General features: G+C 41.1%; 1 long non-coding RNA gene across 1 annotated transcript; it reads left to right on the top strand.

Annotated features, from left to right (window-relative positions):
- Window positions 1–16,648: 16,648 nt before the first annotated feature.
- LOC139023771 (uncharacterized) lies at window positions 16,649–18,209 on the top strand. The gene is made up of 3 exons (XR_011474939.1): window positions 16,649–17,384; window positions 17,565–17,622; window positions 17,739–18,209. It is a non-coding gene; the product is annotated as an uncharacterized lncRNA (long non-coding RNA).
- The last annotated feature ends 1,235 nt before the right edge of the window (window positions 18,210–19,444 follow it).

The raw sequence follows: 19,444 nt of genomic DNA, 5'->3' as shown, positions 1-19,444 counted from the left end.
GCAACAGAGCTGGAAATTACTGAAATGCTTTTTAAATGTAGTAACAATCCACCTTTCTTATAACTGTAAGATAAATACGATCATATTTAGTGACAAGTTTGTCCCCCTTTCATATAACTGATGACGGAGCATTTTCTGCCAAGCGTCCTCTGAGTGACACAGAGACAACATTGGAATGTCTGCAGACTTGATACAACTTCAACTTTACGCACAAAGTGATTTGTCCTTCTGCGACCAAAAGAAAGTGATCATGTTTCAATTCTACTAAATTATTTCGTATTTTTTCATGTTGAGAGCTCTAAATCCGCCGGAGAATATCACAGCGAGGTGAAACAATGATTGCTGGATTTTCTAGACTGTCCCTATGAACATGTCGTCTCCTTGGCTCCATCGCTCAGAGGCAGAGGAAATCTATTATTTGTCTAGATAGGCCACAAAATGTGACACGTCACTCCCGATGCAAATGTGGGGTGTGAAACCTGACACTTCAAGTCAGCTCCGCTGAGAGAGTGGTAGTGGAGAGCAGACAGATGGGGCTTTCTGACACTATAAGGCACAGAACCCGATAATATTCACAGAGCGCTTGGTACACCAAAATGTCAGTCGGTCCAGAAGCGCTAAACAGGGAACATAGCAGCTAAGATATTAAAAACATTTAGCATGTCTCGTTAGGCATTAGGCAGAGGGAAAGGACATTAGCATCACGTAGAGAGGGGAAGAGGTACAGTGTAGTTGCCCTGAGAGGAGTCCATTGCTGATGATCTCTGCAGTATGATAATGAGCATCATACTGACTGCAGTCCACACATCATAATGAACCCATCATAATGACTGCGGTAGATTTAGTAAAATGTGAGAACAGGTAAATCTCTCAAAATTACATTTCCATAATTACAATTCAACAACATCATGGTGCATCTGTGTATTTGGATAGCGATGGAAGCATGAGGGAAACATGCAGTGAACTACCTAATATATTGAGCTGATTATCATTTTAGTGGTTCTCATCAGAATACATTCAAATGAGTTTGGATGCTTTCTTCACTTTGGTGCATCTACAATTGTCACGGCCGTTGTAAGGAGGAGACCAAGGCGCAGCGTGGTATGCGTACATTCTTCTTTATCATAAGAATGAACACTGAACAAAACGAACCGTGACGCTATACAAATGAGTGCTGACAGGCAACTACACATAGACAAGAACCCACAAAACCAAAAGGGAAAATGGCAACCTAAATATGATCCCCAATCAGAGACAACGATAAACAGCTGCCTCTGATTGGGAACCATATCAGGCCACCATAGACATACATATGTCTAGACTTACCAACACCCCTAGACATACAAAAACCCCTAGACAATACAAAACTAGCATACCCACCCTCGTCACACCCTGACCTAACCAAAATAATAAAGAAAACATAGATAACTAAGGTCAGGGCGTGACAACAATAATGTTCACCTTCTTTTTCACAGTTACATGACAGGCAAGAATATTGTTGTCACATAAAGTACATCAAAATTGTATGTGACATTTTGTGGGATTTATGTTTGTTTACGAGACATTAATCAAACAATAAGGAAAAAACGGTGATTCCTCTCAAATCCATTCAGACACAAATGCTTCATTGTTGAAAATGTGTGGGTGTTCCCAGATGCGGTGTACTGTTAAGCTGTTACATCTCTATCTGCCACGCTCAAGTACAGATTAAAGGCACACACGGCACATCCTCACGCACGCACACGTACACACACCTACCTGTAGACAAGCATTCAGCTCCTCTGACCTGAAATCGATCTTTGAAAGCTGTGGTCAAAGGGTATTAAGTTCAAGCGTTCTATTTTTGGAAGTGCTTCTATGCTTTCTGTCCTTTTGATGGAGAGCAAAGTATAAGTCTGACGGAAACAGGATAAGCCTGTTGTACGGGTCAAAAGTGATCTGCGGGTTTTTCCAGTATCTTGAATGGTGTATACAAAAGAATTGTTATGTTGAAATGGAATTGCAAAATGTCGGTAACTTTCCATATGCTCCAGGTCTTCAAAAAATCCTGGTTGGATTTCCTGCTTATTCCCTCCCTCCGATTTCTGGAAAACCAGAGAATTATGGAAAAGTTACAGGAAATGTACAACTCTATGCTGAAAGAATGTCCATTAGATATGAATTGAAATACATATTTGACCCCTGTGTGTCGCCAGCTTACTCATTACTCTTCTGGCTCACTGCGTATTAATCACTAGAAACCCTTGCAAACACAAACAGTATTTAATATGATCGTATAATGAGAGGTTCACTGTGACACACACCACTGGAGTATCAGATGAATACTATAATAAACAGTAACTTCTTGTTAAATTAGACAATTCTAAATCTCGGAAAGGTCAATTCTTGTAAGACACAGAAATTGGCAGGACCACCATTATCTCGTTACCTTTGCTCTGCCATGGAAAGCTTTTGTGGATATGCTCAGACTGTACATGCTAATAGAAGTCAGGTAATAGGCCTAAAACAAAGGAACATGAATATTTATGACTATGAACAAATATCTTGAATAAGATGTGTGCTTACATTTCCTCTGTGTCCTATTAAGCCCAATAAAAAAGTGCACTTTCACACATGCGCTTGCACGCACGTGCACACACACACACACACACTTTCTCTCTCTCTCTGTAAAACACCACGCAATCACCATGGGAATGTAATAATATTACAGCGATAACATTTTTAGTGAAGCTAATCATCATTTTGTGCACATGTTTGTTGCTGGATACGAGAAAGTAATTTTCTCCCAGTAGTCCTTGGATGCTCATGGAAGTTAAATTGAATTCTGTTAAATGTCCTTTCTTTTTCTCTAACCGCTATCTTCAGTGTAGTGCAAACTACCCTTACAACAACAACAAAAAAAATCTAATTTGCAGTATGTGAAATAGCTGCTTTCACAAGGTGAGCTTAAATGTCACATGTGAAACCATAGTTTCACATGTACTACATTTTAAGTTCACAGGGTAACACCACCTTTTCACATCTGAGAATAATATGTTTTCATTGAAATTTGCTGTTTCACATGTTAAACATTCACGTGAAAATGTCACTTTTATATGTGGAATAGCATTTTCACGTGCAAAACAATTACATGTGAAAATCACATTTAATGTTTCATATGTGAAAATAAGATGTGCACATTTTGGGAAAGAGCAAGAAAGAAAGACCAATTCAACTCGAAACGTAATACTTCCACATGTGATTGTTTTTCACATATGTGAACTTGCAAATCCACATGTGAAAGTAAAATCAACTTTGCAGTTTCACATGTAAGACAACGCCAACTGTAAAAATCTCACTTTAACATGTGGAATAGCAGATTTACATGTTGGGTTAAAATAATATTATTCTCCTTACACAGTGTTAACATGTTGCAGTAGCAATGCTTCCACCGGTGGAATTAGGGTGAACAAATCTAAAAAGCCCAAATGCGGGATAAGGGAACGATTTTGCAGGACATTCAAGGAACTGTGGATAGAATAGATTTTTGGGAGGTAGGTAAATAGATCACGTTGTCATGTTGTATGAAGGATTTTAGTGAAATGGATAACACGATTAAAGATAAACGCACAGCTCTACAAATAGCTGTTAATGATGATGGCATATTCAATGAACTGATGAAAACTAACCAAGCGCTCCAGGACAAGTTGTCTACAGAAATAAAGGAKCTTAAAATCAAGAAATTCAARCAAGACAAAAAAGACAAGGCCGYGGATAAAGTCTACTTCTGGAGAAKCCCTGACAAGYGAGGTCCTGCTCCTCCTCTCCATGGCAGARGCAYGAGGGATGCCGCTTACTTCGATCCACCCCCGTCTGATCAACACTCTACAACCAGCGCCTCATCGGCTTCCAGTGGTAGTTTTTTATTCAACGAGAGACTGGACGGACGGAAGGGCAGAGGTGGCCGCAGGCACGCACATCGACGAGATGCCGCACCCGACGGGGTAAGAAGATACGACTGTCAGAGGCAGAAGAGACCGTTCACACGGTCCCAGAACCCACTGGACTGAGTGTCTTTAATTTATCAAGCAAGATATTGAGCCCTACCCATGTCTCTTTGCTTTATAAAGGGTTATCTTTTGTGCATACAACCCAGTGCAACGATTTTGATGTTACGGGAGACATGTTTACGTTTTTTAGAAACATCCGTTTAAGGGAATACTTTAGCTCCCCTAATCCCATAATTTTGTTGACTTTTTTATTAGACCACTCGCAGAAGAGCTCCCCTCCTTTGTAAAGGACACCAGCAGTATGATCTCTATCATTGAATCTCTTGATCCTCTCCCTGAGAATACCTTGCTAGTTACTTTTGATGTTGAGTCGTTATACACAAATATTCCACATGAGGGCGGTATTAAAGCTATGGAACATTTCTTCTGCAACGTGACCCTAATAAACTACCTTCCAGTGCATGCATTATAACATTGGCTGAAATAGTACTCACACATAACTACGTCATGTTTCTAAATTATTTATTTATTCAGACGAAGGGTACTGCTATGGGATCCCCCATGGCTCCTAACGATGCTAATTTGTATGTGGGTTACATGGAGAAATAGTCTATTTTCAATCCTCTCAAATGTTTTCTTGCCTAACATCATTATTTTGAAACGGTATATTGATGATATTTTTGTTCTATGGAGGGGTGATGCAAAACAGCTCCAGGCGTTCCATGCTTTTCTTAACTCCTGTTCTGAACATTTGAGATTTACTATGCAATCTGATACACGTCAAATCAGTTTTCTTGTTCTTCTGATCTTGTGTGAAAATAATGTTCTACACACTGATCTTTACAGGAAACCTGCTGATCCTAACAGTTTGTTGAGGGCTGACAGTTGTCACCCACTTCCCTTGAAAAATTGTTTGCCCAACCACCAATTCTGTCGAATCAAAAGAATTTGCAAAAAACAATCAGATTTCGACAGAAATATGGCTGAGACGCAAAGAAAGTTCAAGGAGAGGGGGTACAAAATGATCAGATTAATATTGCCATTGAGAAAATTCAAAACAAAACGAGACCTTTTTCAAGGGCAGTCTCGCAAAAAGACGCATTCTTGCATTCTAACTACCCGCTATTCAAAGCGCTCTGAACAAATTAAGGGAATCATTCACAAACATTGGCACATTCTAAAATCCGGTGATAGTCTCGGTAATGTGTTTTCAGAACATCCCTTGGTCGTATTCTCGCGGGGCAGAAATCTCAGAGACCAATTGGTACACTCTGATTTACCACCCCAAGATATTCCTGAACAACGTCTATTTGCGCTCCTACTGGATGGAAATTACAAGTGTAATGGCTGTGCTCAATGCAATGGCACTTATAAATGCAGATCCTTCAAACACCCACAAACAGGGAAATCGATCCCAATCAAAGGTGTTATTACGTGCTCCACTAAGGCAGTTATTTATCTTATAACTTGTCCTTGTGATAAAAATTGTGGGTAAAACAAAGCGCAAATTAAAAGTACGTATCTCAGAGCATCGTAGCACCATTAGGTGCAAAAACTTGACTTACCCAGTTGCGGCCCACTTTTTGGAGGCAGGCCACTCGATTTCGTCTCTGCGTTATATTGGCATCGAACATGTCACCCTCCCAAGGAGAGGGGGTGACCTTGATAATTTATTGTTAAAATGAGAGGCTGCCTGGATCTTTAACTTAAAGACCCTTGCTCCCTTCAGTCTCAACGTAGACTTTGATCTGAAGCCATTCCTGTGATTATTGTGACTTTGCCATTGTATTTGTTTGTAAGCTTGTGTAGTCTAAAATGAATCTATGATCGCATGCTATCCATTTGTTTTTTTTATGCCATTTTAATATTTGAGAATTAACCAATGATATTAGGCCACTCTTGGCCATGATTACAGACACCTGTGTGTCTTTTGACACTATATAAACGAGTCATCCCGCAGTGTTTGTGATTATACCCTGATGAAGACAGCTTGGCTGTCGAAACGTTGGATATTACATTTTTTCATCTGAGCTCCTAGAGTGTGCGGCTCTCCTTTTTTTTCAAGACCACGTGTAACACCTGCAAAGGATCGGTACATCCGAACATCACACCTGCGGGACAGGTACAGGATGGCAACAACAACTGCCCGAGTTACACCAGGAACGCACAATCCCTCCATCAGTGCTCAGACTGTCCGCAACAGGCTGAGAGAGGCTGGACTGAGAGCTTGTAGGCCTGTTGTAAGGCAGGTCCTCACCAGACATCACCGGCAACAACGTCGCCTATGGGCACAAACCCACCGTCGCTGGACCAGACAGGACTGGCAAAAAGTGCTCTTCATTGACGAGTCGCGGTTTTGTCTCACCAGGGATGATGGTCGGATTTGCGTTTATCGTCAAAGGAATGAGCGTTACACCGAGGCCTGTACTCTGGAGCGGGATCGATTTGGAGGTGGTGGGTCCGTCATGGTCTGTGGCGGTGTGTCACAGCATCATCGGAATGAGCTTTTTGTCATTGCAGGTGTAACAGTATAACTATAAACCGTCCCCTCGCCCCGACACGGGCGCGAACCAGGGATCCTCTGCACACATCAACAACAGTCACCCACGAAGCGTCGTTACCCATCGCTCCACAAAAGCCGCGGCCCTTGCAGAGCAAGGGGCAACACTACTTCTAGGTTTCAGAGCAGGTGACGTAACTGATTGAAACGCTATTAGCGCGTACCCGCTAACTAGCTAGCCATTTCACATCCGTTACACTCACCCCCCTTTCAACCTCCTCCTTTTCCGCAGCAACCAGTGATCCGGGTCAACAGCATCAATGTAACAGTATAACTTTAGACCGTCCCCTCGCCCTGACGCGAACCAGGGACCCTCTGCACACATCAACAACTGACACCCACGAAGCATCGTTACCCATCGCTCCACAAATGCCGCGGCCCTTGCAGAGCAAGTGGCAACACTACTTCTAGGTTTCAGAGCAGGTGACGTAACTGATTGAAACGCTATTAGCGCGTACCCGCTAACTAGCTAGCCATTTCACATCCGTTACACAGGCAATCTCAACGCTGTGCGTTACAGGGAAGACATCCTCCTCCCTCATGTGGGACCCTTCCTGCGGGCTCATCCTGACATGACCCTCCAGCATGACAATGCCACCAGCCATACTGTTCGTTCTGTGCGTGATTTCCTGCAAGACAGGAATATCAGTGTTCTGCCATGGCCAGCGAAGAGCCCGAATCTCAATCCAATTGAGCACGTCTGGGACCTGTTGGATCGGAGGGTGAGTGCCTTGGTGGAAGAGTGGGGTAACATCTCACAGCAAGAACTGGCAAATCTGGTGCAGTCCATGAGGAGGAGATGCACTGCGGTATTTAATGCAGCTGGTGGCCACACCAGATACTGACTGTTACTTTGGATTTTGACCCCTCTTTGTTCAGGGACACATTATTCCATTTTTGTTAGTCACATGTCTGTGCAACTTGTTCAGTTTGAGTCTCAGTTGTTGAATCTTGTTATGTTCATACAAATATTTACACATGTTAAGTTTGCTGTAAATAAACACAGTTGACATTGAGAGGACGTTTCTTTTTTTGCTGAGTTGATAAATTCCTCATGAGCTTAGTTTAACTATCCTACCCCGTCAGAAACCAAACTATAAGCTTGTTTTACTCCAATGTTTGTAAACAAAGTAAATGTAAACAACACCTGTACTGCCTGAAAACATGGTTAAAACTGTAATTTTTTATACAGTATCATGGATGGTCAATCCTTGCATCCGTAGCATAGTCTTTGAGAGTGGTTGCATTTCTCTAGCCCTATTCCTCTCCTTTTTACTGAGTAGACTTTGTTAATGTTTCAATTAGGAATTGCCGCTTTAATGGAGTAATATTGTTTTATTAAAAACTGTAACATCTTATGCTTCACAGAGTCGTGGCTGAACGACGACAACATCAACATACAGCTGGCTGGTTATACGATGTACTGGCAGGATAGAACAACGGCGTCTGGTAAGACAAGGCGCGGCGGACTATGTATTTTTGTAAATAACATCTGGTGCACGATATCTAAGGAAGTCTCGAGCTATTGCTCGCCTGAGGTAGAGTATCTCATGATAAGCTGCAGACCACACTACCTACCGAGAGAGTTTTCATCTGTATTCTTCGAAGCTGTTTACATACCACCAGAATCAGAGGCTGGCGCTAAGACAACATTGAATGAGCTGTATTCCGCCATATGCAAACAAGAAAAAGCTCACCCAGAGGCGGCGCTCCTAGTAGCCGGGGACTTTAATGCAGGACTGTTTTGCTAGCACAGACTGGAATATGTTCCGGGATTCCTCCGATGGCATTGAGGAGTACACCACATCAGTTATTGGCTTCATCAATAAGTGCATCGGTGACGTCGTCCCCTCAGTGACTGTACGTACCCAAACCAAAAGCCATGGATGACAGGCAACATCCGCAATGAGCTAAAGGTTAGAGCTGCCGCTTTCAAGGAGCGGAACTCTAACCCGGAAGCTTATAAGAAATCCCGCTATGCCCTCCGATGAACCATCAAACAGGCAAAGCATCAATACAGGACTAAGATCGAATCATACTACACCGGCTCTGACTCTCGTCGGATGTGGCAGGGCTTGCAAACCATTACAGACTACAAATGGAAGCACAGCCAAGAGCTGCCCAGTGACACGAGCCAACCAGACGAGCTAAACTACTTCTATGCTCTCTTCGAGGCAAATAACACTAAAACATGCATGAGAGCACCAGCTGTTCCGGGAGACTGTGTGATCACGCTCTTCGCAGCTGATGTGTGTAAGACCTTTAACCAGGTCAACATTCACAAGGCTGCAGGGCCAGGCGGATTACAAGGACGTGTACTGCGAGCATGCGCTGACCAACTGGCAAGTGTCTTCACTGACATTTTCAACCTCTCCCTGTCCGAGTCTGTAATACCAACATGTTTTAAGCAGACCACCATAGTGCCTGTGCCCAAGTACACTAAGGTAACCTGCCTAAATGTCTATCAACCCGTAGCACTCACATCTGTAACCATGAAGTGCTTTGAAAGGCTGGTCCTGGCTCACATTACACCATCATCCCAGAAACCCTAGACCCACTCCAATGTGCATACCGCCCCAACAGATCCACAGACGATGCAATCTCTATTGCACTCCACACTGCCCTTTCCCACCTGGACAAAAGGAACACATGTGAGAATGCAACTCATTGAATACAGCTCAGCATTCAACACCATAGTGCCCTCAAATCTCATCAATAAGCTAAGGACCCTGGGACTAAACATGTCCCTCTGCAACTGGATCCTGGACTTCCTGACGGCCCGCCCCCAGGTGGTAAGGGTAGGTAACAACACATCCGCCATGCTGATCCTCAACCCAGGGGCCCCTCACGGGTGTGTGTTCAGTCCCCTCCTGTACTCCCTTTTGTGCCATTAATATCAAGCAAACTTCTGAGGTCAAGAACAACATTTTTAGTATTGCAAACAAAAATAATGATATTGAAAGCAAAACATGAACCCCAAAGTATTAATAGCAAAACAAAATATTGCATGGAAATCATTTCAAAATGTGAGAACAAATTAATTGTATGTAATTTTCTTTGTCTTTGGTTATCCTACCCTGGCCTTTGCTTTCACTGCCTTTTTCACAGTTGCAAATTTTGGCACATTCATTCCAGCAACATAGCACCCTGCATCCCACTGCTGTTTTGCCTTTGCCTTTGAAGTAGGGTTGATCCTAGTCAGTCCCTGGATGGGAGACTTGAAGTAATGAAAAATACATGTTTGAAACTTCACACATTTCCAAAAACATTGTGTCTGACTTGTGAACATTTTTTAAGGGTAAGGAGACCAGATGAGATCAGAGCAAAAAACAGCATGCATTGCTACATATCTACCTCTAACATTTTTCACAGATAGAACACTTTACTTGTTTTTACACAATCACATTTCTACCCTAGCTTTATTTATGCACTTAAAATGCTGGCTGAAACCTTGCATCAGGCCTAAATGCTTGCCTGCTTCTAGCATCACAATTTAAGGCAGTAACAATTGTTTCACACGTAAGCAATAAATCATATTCCCATCAATTCTGTAATCTAAAGATCAACATGATTGACCGATTGCTTGATACTTAATTTTTTTTGTATCAGACCTGATACATCTAATGTTCAGGGAATGTGTCACACGATTATTCAAATAGATTAATGAACAGTTTAGTGAATGTTGCAGCAATTTGGTTACTCTACACAACACAGTGCAATGTTTGAATAGAACAAGTCTTTGTGGTATCATTGACTTGCATTTCAGTTTGTTGAGGTTGAACATTCAATGCTTCCATGCTAGAATCCAACTTATAAGTAGGGGGACCAGTATGTCAGCTGAATATCTTTTGCCTATTGGAAACCACAAACATTTCAATTAGCATTTTGCCTATTCATCCACTTACTTTCGAACAGAAGGTCAACAGGTTTGAATGTAAATCAAGCGCATATAAGATGACAGGGAAAATTAAGTGAATCCTTTAAGTCGAGTACATTAACAGCCCATCAGGTTTCATTACTCTTCCAACCCCTGATTGAAGTGAGGGTGTTTTGACACAAAACTGATTTATATTTTTCTGGCACTAACTGCATTTTCCCAGATGATTGTTGGGAGATGGAGGTGAGTCAGTCCAGCCTACAGTCCTGTGGAGCGTCTGCTCAGGGAGATAGACTTGTTCCTAATGAACATTTAGTTCCGGGTAGGAGAGGCAGAATTCGCTACCGCGATTACAGAGATCATGTGCTCGCTCTGAAATGATTATGGGAGAGGGAATTCTAAGCAGATGCCTAATAGCTATGCTAATGAACTCACATTTACCTGAGGCTGGAAGAAAATATGCATGCTAATGTCTGGGGCCTTTACAACAACAAAAAACAACACATTTGCTGTTTCACATGTAAAAAAAAAAAAAACTCCAACTGTGAAAATCTCCCTTTCACATGTGGAATTGCAGATTCACATGTGGAGTTGAAATAATGTTATTCCCCTCATATGTGAAAAGATGGTGTTAACATGTTGCTGTAGCAATGTTTCCCCCAGTGGAATTAGGGTGATCACATTTAAAAAGCCTGAGAGCGGGGCAAGGCAACAATTTTTCGGGACATACGCAGAACAATGGACAGAATAATTGAATGGATCACATTCAAATGGTGACATAGGTCACTGCCTGTTAAAGAGCCATCCTTACTTGCTACATCCATTTTAGACTTCTAAATTAAGGATACGTACCCATTGATTCTTGAGGAATATAACAAAGTATACATTCCTCATGAGCTTATTTCAACTTCCATACCCTATCAGAGCCCAAAATATAAACTTTTTTTACTCCAATGTTTGTAAACACAGTAAATGTAAACAATGACTCTATAGCCTAAAAACATGGTAAAACTATCATTTGATATCATGGATGGTCAGTCCTTGCATCCATAGCGTAGTCTATGGATTTGAGAGTGGTTGCATATCTGCAGCCCCATCCCGTAGCTTTTTACTGAAACTGGGGCAGAGAGTACAATGTGTTAATGTTTCTATTAAGGTTTAGCGCTTTAAACACCTTTAATAATCGTAATCGTTTAATTACATGGTGCAACCTTCTAGTGAGTGAGTGACTTTTGTGCCATTAATATCAAGCAAAACCTTAATCTATTTATAGCAAAACATTGCAAGTGTCACGAACGTCGTAGGAAGGAGACCAAAGCGCAGCGTGATGTGAATACATCTTCTTTAATTATAACGAAGAACACTTAACAAACTAATACAAAACAACAAGATGAACGTGACCGCTAACGCTAAATGACACGAGTGCAGACATGCAACATCACCTAGACAAGCACCCACAAACCAAACTGGAAAATGGCAACCTAAATAGGATCCCCAATCAGAGACAACGATAAACAGCTGCCTCTGATTGGCAACCAATCCAGGCCACCATAGACCTACGTAAGCCTAGACTAGACACACAACCTAGACATACAAAAACCCTAGACCAGGCAAAACACACATACCACCCTTGTCACACCCTGACCTAACCAAAATAATAAAGAAAACAAAGATAACTAAGGTCAGGGCGTGACAGCAAGGAAATCATTTTTTTTAAACTGTAGAACAAATTAACTGTAAATGGATGCAAAAATGTTTGGGGGGGTGAAACCTTTTTTAAATTACACGGTTAAAAAAATTCTGTCCTTGGTTATGTTAACCTGTCCTTTGCTTTTTCGCAGCCTTTTTTCCAGTTGCAAATTTTGGTACATTCATTCCAGCAACATTACATCCTGCATCCCATTGTTGGCTTTCCTCTAAAGCTATAGCAGGAGCTAGTATATAGCAGGGTTGGTACTGGTCGTTCCTTGGATGAGAGACCAGATGTAGCTGGAAGTTGAGAAAAATAAACATGTAAAAAATGAATATCACGAGGGGATTTTTTTTTCTACATGAGTGAAAAACACATGAAATATGAGTAGATCGATGCAAAAAATTACAATGAAATCCATTTTAATCCCACTTTGTAAGACAATAACATTGGAATAAATACTTTTGTAAGGCACTGTATTTGTTTGAAACCTATTAATAGATCATTTTATTTCAGAGAGACAAACAATCACATTTTGTTGCAAAACGAGATATATCCGCCTCACTCTCAGAGAAAAAGGTAGCAACGCAAGGGTTTACACAGTCAAATGTTAAAGAACCACAAGCAGAACCACACTGAGCATGCTAGCTCTGAAACAAAGAGCCTTGCCAATATCAAACACACCACCATTCCTGAGTTGAGTTTGTGGTCCTTCAAGAGGAAGATATCTTTGTTCATTTAATCAGTATTTCAGTAAACCACGAGAGGGGGAAGGACTCAGATGACAAGCTGATCTGAGAGGCTCCCCTCTCAGCAACAATATGGACAATGAATGCTTTATTACTTCAGAGACCTGGGGAGGTAGGCCTTGATGAAATAGATACCACTACCTTCTGGGTTATTAAAATACAGTTTTGGGCCTCCTGAGTGGCGCAGCTGTCTAAGGCACTGCATCGCAGGCGGTTCAACAGCCTTGGGTTCAATCCCAGGCTATATCACAGCCAGTCGTGAGTGGGAAACCCATAAGACGGCGCACAATTGGCCCAGCGTTGTACGGGTTAGGGGAGGGTTTGACCGACCGGGATGTCCTTGTCCCATCGCACTCTAGCGACTCCTTGTGGCGGACCGGGTGCCTGCAAGCAGACTTCGGTCCCCAGTTGTATGGTGTTTCCTCCGACACATTGGTGTGGCTGGCTTCCAGGTTAAGCGAGCAGTGTGTCAAGAAGTAGTGTGGCTTGGCAGGGTCGTGTTTCGGAGGACAAATGGCTCTCGACCTTCGCCTCTCAGTCCGTACAGGAGTTGCAGCAATGGGACAAGACTGTAGCTACCAATTGGGGAGAATAAGGGGTAAAAGTACAAATAAATAAAAAACATAAAATGTTATTCTAACATTGCATAGTTATCACTGGTAATATGGCCTAACTAATGTCTTATAAACAATTATGAGGTTGTTTGTTGTTACCGATATTTACACTATTTGTTGATTAATAGTATGGTTAATAATGGGCATTCAGAATGATTTATTTATCAACTAGATTATAATTTATTTATACCACCAATTTATTAGATCTGGAGTAATAAACTTTAAATGATTATACTGCATTAGAGAGATCAAAATGAAAAATAGGACAATGAACCTAACCAAAAATGTTAACCCTTCTTGCATACAATGTTTGAGAGAGTGTAAAATCCAGAAAGAAAAGTCTGGTTCAGGACCTTGCAAGTGTATCATTTCAAGGGGCCCTAAGACTATTTTGTATCTCCTAAGACTTATTTTATTTCCCTTTCTCCAAGAATAAAAAGCCTATATCTCTTGCAACTCACAGCAATTGATTTTCCTTTCTTTCTCAAATCATCCACCTTAGGGCTCTGCCTCGAGCCCCAAGATGAGATTCAAACCATCCCTATGGCCCAAAACTATTCATTCAGTTGGAGCTGATAGGAATCTGGCTGGGAAAAAGGGAAGTGAGGAGGAGATTCTATTAAATGAGTCAGGCTTGGACATATGAACGTGACCCGTGACTTATATAATCGTGGCATCCATTGTAGTTTAAGACTTGCTCAGAAATGGTAAAAGTAGATGTTCAACTCACAATAGGCCTATTGTTCAGGGTGATCTATGTTGTTAATATATTTTATATTACAATGTCTATGAAAGCAAATTGAAAATGTATTTGAAACTTGCCTAGGATGAAGTACTGTCGTGTTCAAAACACTCAGGAGTAAGATATTCTAGTTACAGATAGCTAGCTGTTGTTCAGTGCACACATTCCATCTAACAAAGCTGGACTTTTACGCCAATATAGCTTATAAGATATAGATAGCTTGATATTGAGACGCATGTTGGTTGAGGCATGCCACAGTCAGGACATCATCTTGACGACTACTAGTGCCTATTCCTCAGAGTCAGACCCCATCTCAAACATGTATGGCTGAATAGGTGTCAGTCTTCAGCAAATTATGGGTGGTTCCAGCTTTCAAATCCTGACAATTTAGGGAGCAAGGTACGTTTCTAAGTTTAGATTTTTTTTTTTGATAACTTCCCGAAGACCAAAAATGTCAAAACAAGCCTCAATCATGTTTTTGTAACAATAATAACATTCTTATTTTAATTCTGGAACGAGTGGAGTGATCCTTTAAAATGTAGAAGTACAGTATTAGTCATTCGATACAAAGCATTTCCCTTGACAGTCATATCCAATTATTATACGCAGGCTAGAAATGGCAGTGAGACATCCAGAATATGCAGTATAGAAAACCCAATAGAATTTCAGTTTTCTCACAAAAATGCCTGATGTAAGGCTATTGTGTGCACATCTTTGGACCATGGATTTGATAGTGACAGAAAAGTTAACTGAACTTTGAATCTAAATACATATTAACTTCTTCCCTTACAATTAAGAGTTACAAATAATAAATTTCTCTAATCTCGGTTTGGCATGTCATATACCTGGCCTAGCAATCCCGTATCCGCTGAAGATTTGTCACTTGAAGATGGCGCCGGCAGACATGGCAGCTCTGCTTCTAGCTATTAAGCAACTTTGCAGTATTTTGTTTTTTTGTGTGTTATTTCTTACATTATTAGCCCAGAACGTTTTTTTTGTGTTAGTACATACAGCCGGAAATAACTTTTGGATATCAGAGCGCCGTTAACTCACCAGCATTACGACCAGAAATGCGACTTTCCCAAACTGGATCCTTTTTTTCTACCCCCTAGGGCAATTGAACTTATCCAAGAGGCTGCTCCAAGATGCCGCCGGCGGAGAAGAGGTATTCAGAGTGGACTTCTACTCCGACTCAGGAGGCGAGCACACCATCCACGACTTCCGAGTATTTTACTTGCTACTGTTCAGTCCTTGGACAATAACATAGACGAGCTCAGGGCGATCTCCTTCCAGAGAGACATCCGGGACTCTCTGGAACATACTCTGTTTCAAGGAATCATTGCTCTCTCTGGATATACTGTCCCCGTCCAAACAGCCAGCTGGGTTCTCAGTACATCGCACAGGGGGTGGTGTACAGTGGTTGCTCCACTAAAAGTTTTGCGATTATGCTGCAGGACATAGAGGTAATTTGTGGTTTAGTATGGTACCCTGCGTCACTACTTCATTGCTCCAGACCAGCGCAAGGGGCAGATAGAACACTGATTATGCTTTTGGGTCCCAAGGCGCTACTGTGTCTCTGTAGTACTGTAGCCTACTCCTGACCGGTTACATTGTACAGTGCCTTAGTGGCGCAGTGGTCTAAGACACTGCACTGAAGTGCAAGCTATGTTGCTATAGATGCTGGTTCAATACCTGTACTGGGAAATGACAGTAGGTTTTGGTTTCTCTCCCTCTAAAAACTTAAATAAATATTTCCAAATAACAAACTGGCTTGATTTACAAATTAGTAAAAATGTCTCACCCCATATTCAAGAATGACCTTTTTCTCGCTCATTTTACGTTATTTGTAAACTAAATCATCTCCAAAATATTGTTATTTTTTAAACAAAGCGATTATTATTAATAATTTAGAATTATATAAAAGCCCCTTAGATATTCTCACAAATATATTATTAACCTTGTTATTAGCAGGACAATACAGTAGATGTTGGTCATATTGGCCATGGCTCCTGAGTGGCGCACAATTGATTGCCTTGCCGTTCTCCAGCTGTATCCATTGAAATAGTGGTGGGTGCGTGAGATTCAAGGCACAAGGGCAGGGAGCACGGGATGGGCCGCAGAGACCATTAAGTTATACTTAAATCCGAACTGAATTTAATGAAAAATGACATGAAAAGCACACATTTGTAAATCCCGAACTATAGAAGTAATTGGAAAGGTAGATACAAATTATTTGTGACATTGTGGTTATAATAAAGAATGTAAACAAGATGCTGTGTTTTTATTTTCAGTACTGATGGACAGCTGATGGCATTTCGAAAACAGGTCTTCAAATAGTTGTAGCCCGATTAGCAGGACAATAGACTCTTTATAGCCCGGCTACTGTAGATGTAAAGTCAAATCTTTCCAGTACTCCCCACCCTTGTAACGGTCCTGACCTGTTTTATGTTGTTTTTGTATGTGTTTAGGTCAGGGCATGTGTTTTGGGTGGGCAGTCTATGTTATCTGTTTCTATGTTGGTTGTGGTTGCCTGGTATGGCTCTTAATTAGAGGCAGGTGTTTTGCGTTCTCCTCTAATTAAGAGTCATATTTAGGTAGGGTGTTCTCACTGTTTGTTTGTGGGTGATTGTCCTCCGTGTCTGTGTAATTGTTTGCACCATACGGAACTGTTACGGTTTGTTCGGTTTGTGTAGTCTATTTGTCCTATTCGTGCGTTCTTGTTGTTTTATGTAAGTTCGTCGTATAGGTCTGTCTACACTGTTTTGTTATTTTGTTAGTTTATACAAGTTCGTGTCTATGTTATACGTTTGTAGCCTGTGTGTGCACTTCATTCATAGCTTCACGATCGTTTATTTGTTTTTTGTTAAATAAATATGTGTTCAAACTTCGCTGCGCCTTGGTTCCCTCACTACTCCTCCTTTTCGATTGAAGAGGAGGAGGACCGCCGTTACAACCCTGCCCCAAACTCCACCCTTCAGTTAACATTCAAAAACAAGCTGTTTATCTAAAAAAAATGACATTGCGACCAAAGAGAACAGACAAAATGGACATTGTTTTCATCAAACCAGCTTCTATCTATGGTGCTACCCATTCCAGGTTTAGGACCATAACCACGAGAGGACTTGAAAATGAGTCGGAGCTGAGAGGATCACCAAAACTTAAGGTATTTTGGTTTAAGTGCATTTTCAACAACAACAAAAAGATATGGCCTATCAATGTGTAGGAATACTGTGTAATTAAATAGATCATTAAATAAAGGTTAAATAAAAGAAAATGATTGTGTACTAAAAACGTGAATGTGTTTTTGCATACAACCATGCCGACAACCATCCGTGGAGATCAGAGGACAAAGGGCTAGACAATGGGCCGCACCGAAAAAATGCATGGTTGCCAAGAAAGCGGTTAGTTTTGCTAGATTCTTAAAATGTGTTTGCAGCATTTGTGTGTTGTAGTCACTTTTAATTCTTAATTGATCTACTGTTTCTATCATCGGCCACTGTAATCGATGGGGGCTCAGGGCGGTACCATTCCGCTCATCTGATGAAGGTGCACATGGATCAGATCCAAACTTTGAAGACCGAGATCGAGTCATTGAAGGCAGACCAGCAGAAAGAGAAACTTTATCTGAGGGCAGAGACACGGGCGACAGCTGATGCAGTGGTCCAGAGCCAGGTGGTATTGGCAGAGAGTCACTCGTCATTGGCAGAGAGTCAGGCGGAGAATGACATGTTGAAGAGGGCGAGGAACGAGATGGAGTCACAATCCATGCCAGGCAGAGTCAACATACCTGGCGGGTTCATCATGTCGTCGGTTCACCCTGACATTTCCATTCCTCTTCTGACAACAGAACTTGACCAACTGCTCACCAGGTACAGCAAGGGCCGTCCGGACCATTATGCTGTTCTGCTATAGCCTAATAAACAAATGCAGGTGGCTTATATCTTCAAAATGCTTTAAATACTTTATTATCCAAATGTTAAAGCATATACTGTACAGTACTATATTTCTTCATCAGCATCTTTATGCTTTCGTTAATAAAATAATGATAAAAATACTCTTTCAAAATGCTGATGTTTATTTAGTTAACATTTTATGAAATCGACAATTGGCAACCCATCTCTTATGGGATGAATTGACACATAAACAAACATTACAATAATTCACTATGGTAATTAAATTATAATTCTTCTTCCGGCATTCTCTGCATTGCGCATCACATAAAGAGTGAAAAAAAGAAAAATAATAATAAAATACATCAATTCATAATAGTAAATAAGGTTATCTAAACAATAATTACATTGCTAGAGCAGTGAAATAATATATATACATATACATACATGCACAATGTCACGGCCGATGCTGGAAGAAGACCAAGGTGCAGCGTGGTGAGCGTACATATTCCTTTTTATTTGAATGTCGCCAACAAAACAATAAACAATACAAAACGACCGTGAAGCTTAACAGGGCTATGAAGCCTCTAACAAAGTTAACTACCCACACTGAAAGGAGGGGAAAAGGGCTACCTAAGTATGGTTCCCAATCAGAGACAAGGATAGACAGCTGCCCTGATTGAGAACCATACCCAGCCAAAACATAGAAATAAAGAAACATAGAAAACAAAACATAGAATGCCCAACCCAAATCACACCGTGACACACACGGCGTGACACACACTGCATATATACACATACATACATACATACATACATACATACCATAAACAGACAAATAAATACAGAAAAAAAAGAAACAGAAGTCATTTGAACCCAGTCTGACACAAAGCGAAGATCCCTATGGGAGACAAGCCTATACACAATCTATATACACACACCATTAACCAAATACAAAATAAATAGTTGTACTATTTTATTATTTTTGGTCCTCTCGTGTACTTTTGTATTTTTCATATTTTTTGTATATATTTAAAATTTATTTTCAATATCTTTTTCATTTTAATTCATTCATTCTTCAGGTAACCTGCCTCACCCAATGTGATATGGAACCGCTATTATTTTAAAAATGTAGACCTTATAGCAAGAACCACCTAGCCATCAGAAGCTAACCAGCTAATTAGCTACAAGCTATTTAGTCATTGTTAGCCACTGCTAGCGGCCTTTACCTTCTACACAGATACCAGCCCTTTTTTTTTGCCGGGATAATACTCGCCAGCCTACCAGTATCGGACTGTCTCTCCACTACAACGCCGGATTCCTGCCGTAATCC

The sequence above is a fragment of the Salvelinus sp. IW2-2015 genome, linkage group LG36 (assembly GCF_002910315.2).
Source record: "Salvelinus sp. IW2-2015 linkage group LG36, ASM291031v2, whole genome shotgun sequence".
Classification (NCBI taxonomy): domain Eukaryota; kingdom Metazoa; phylum Chordata; class Actinopteri; order Salmoniformes; family Salmonidae; genus Salvelinus; species Salvelinus sp. IW2-2015.
Note: the sequence above shows the minus strand (reverse complement) of the source record. Positions and strands in the feature narration are given on the sequence as shown.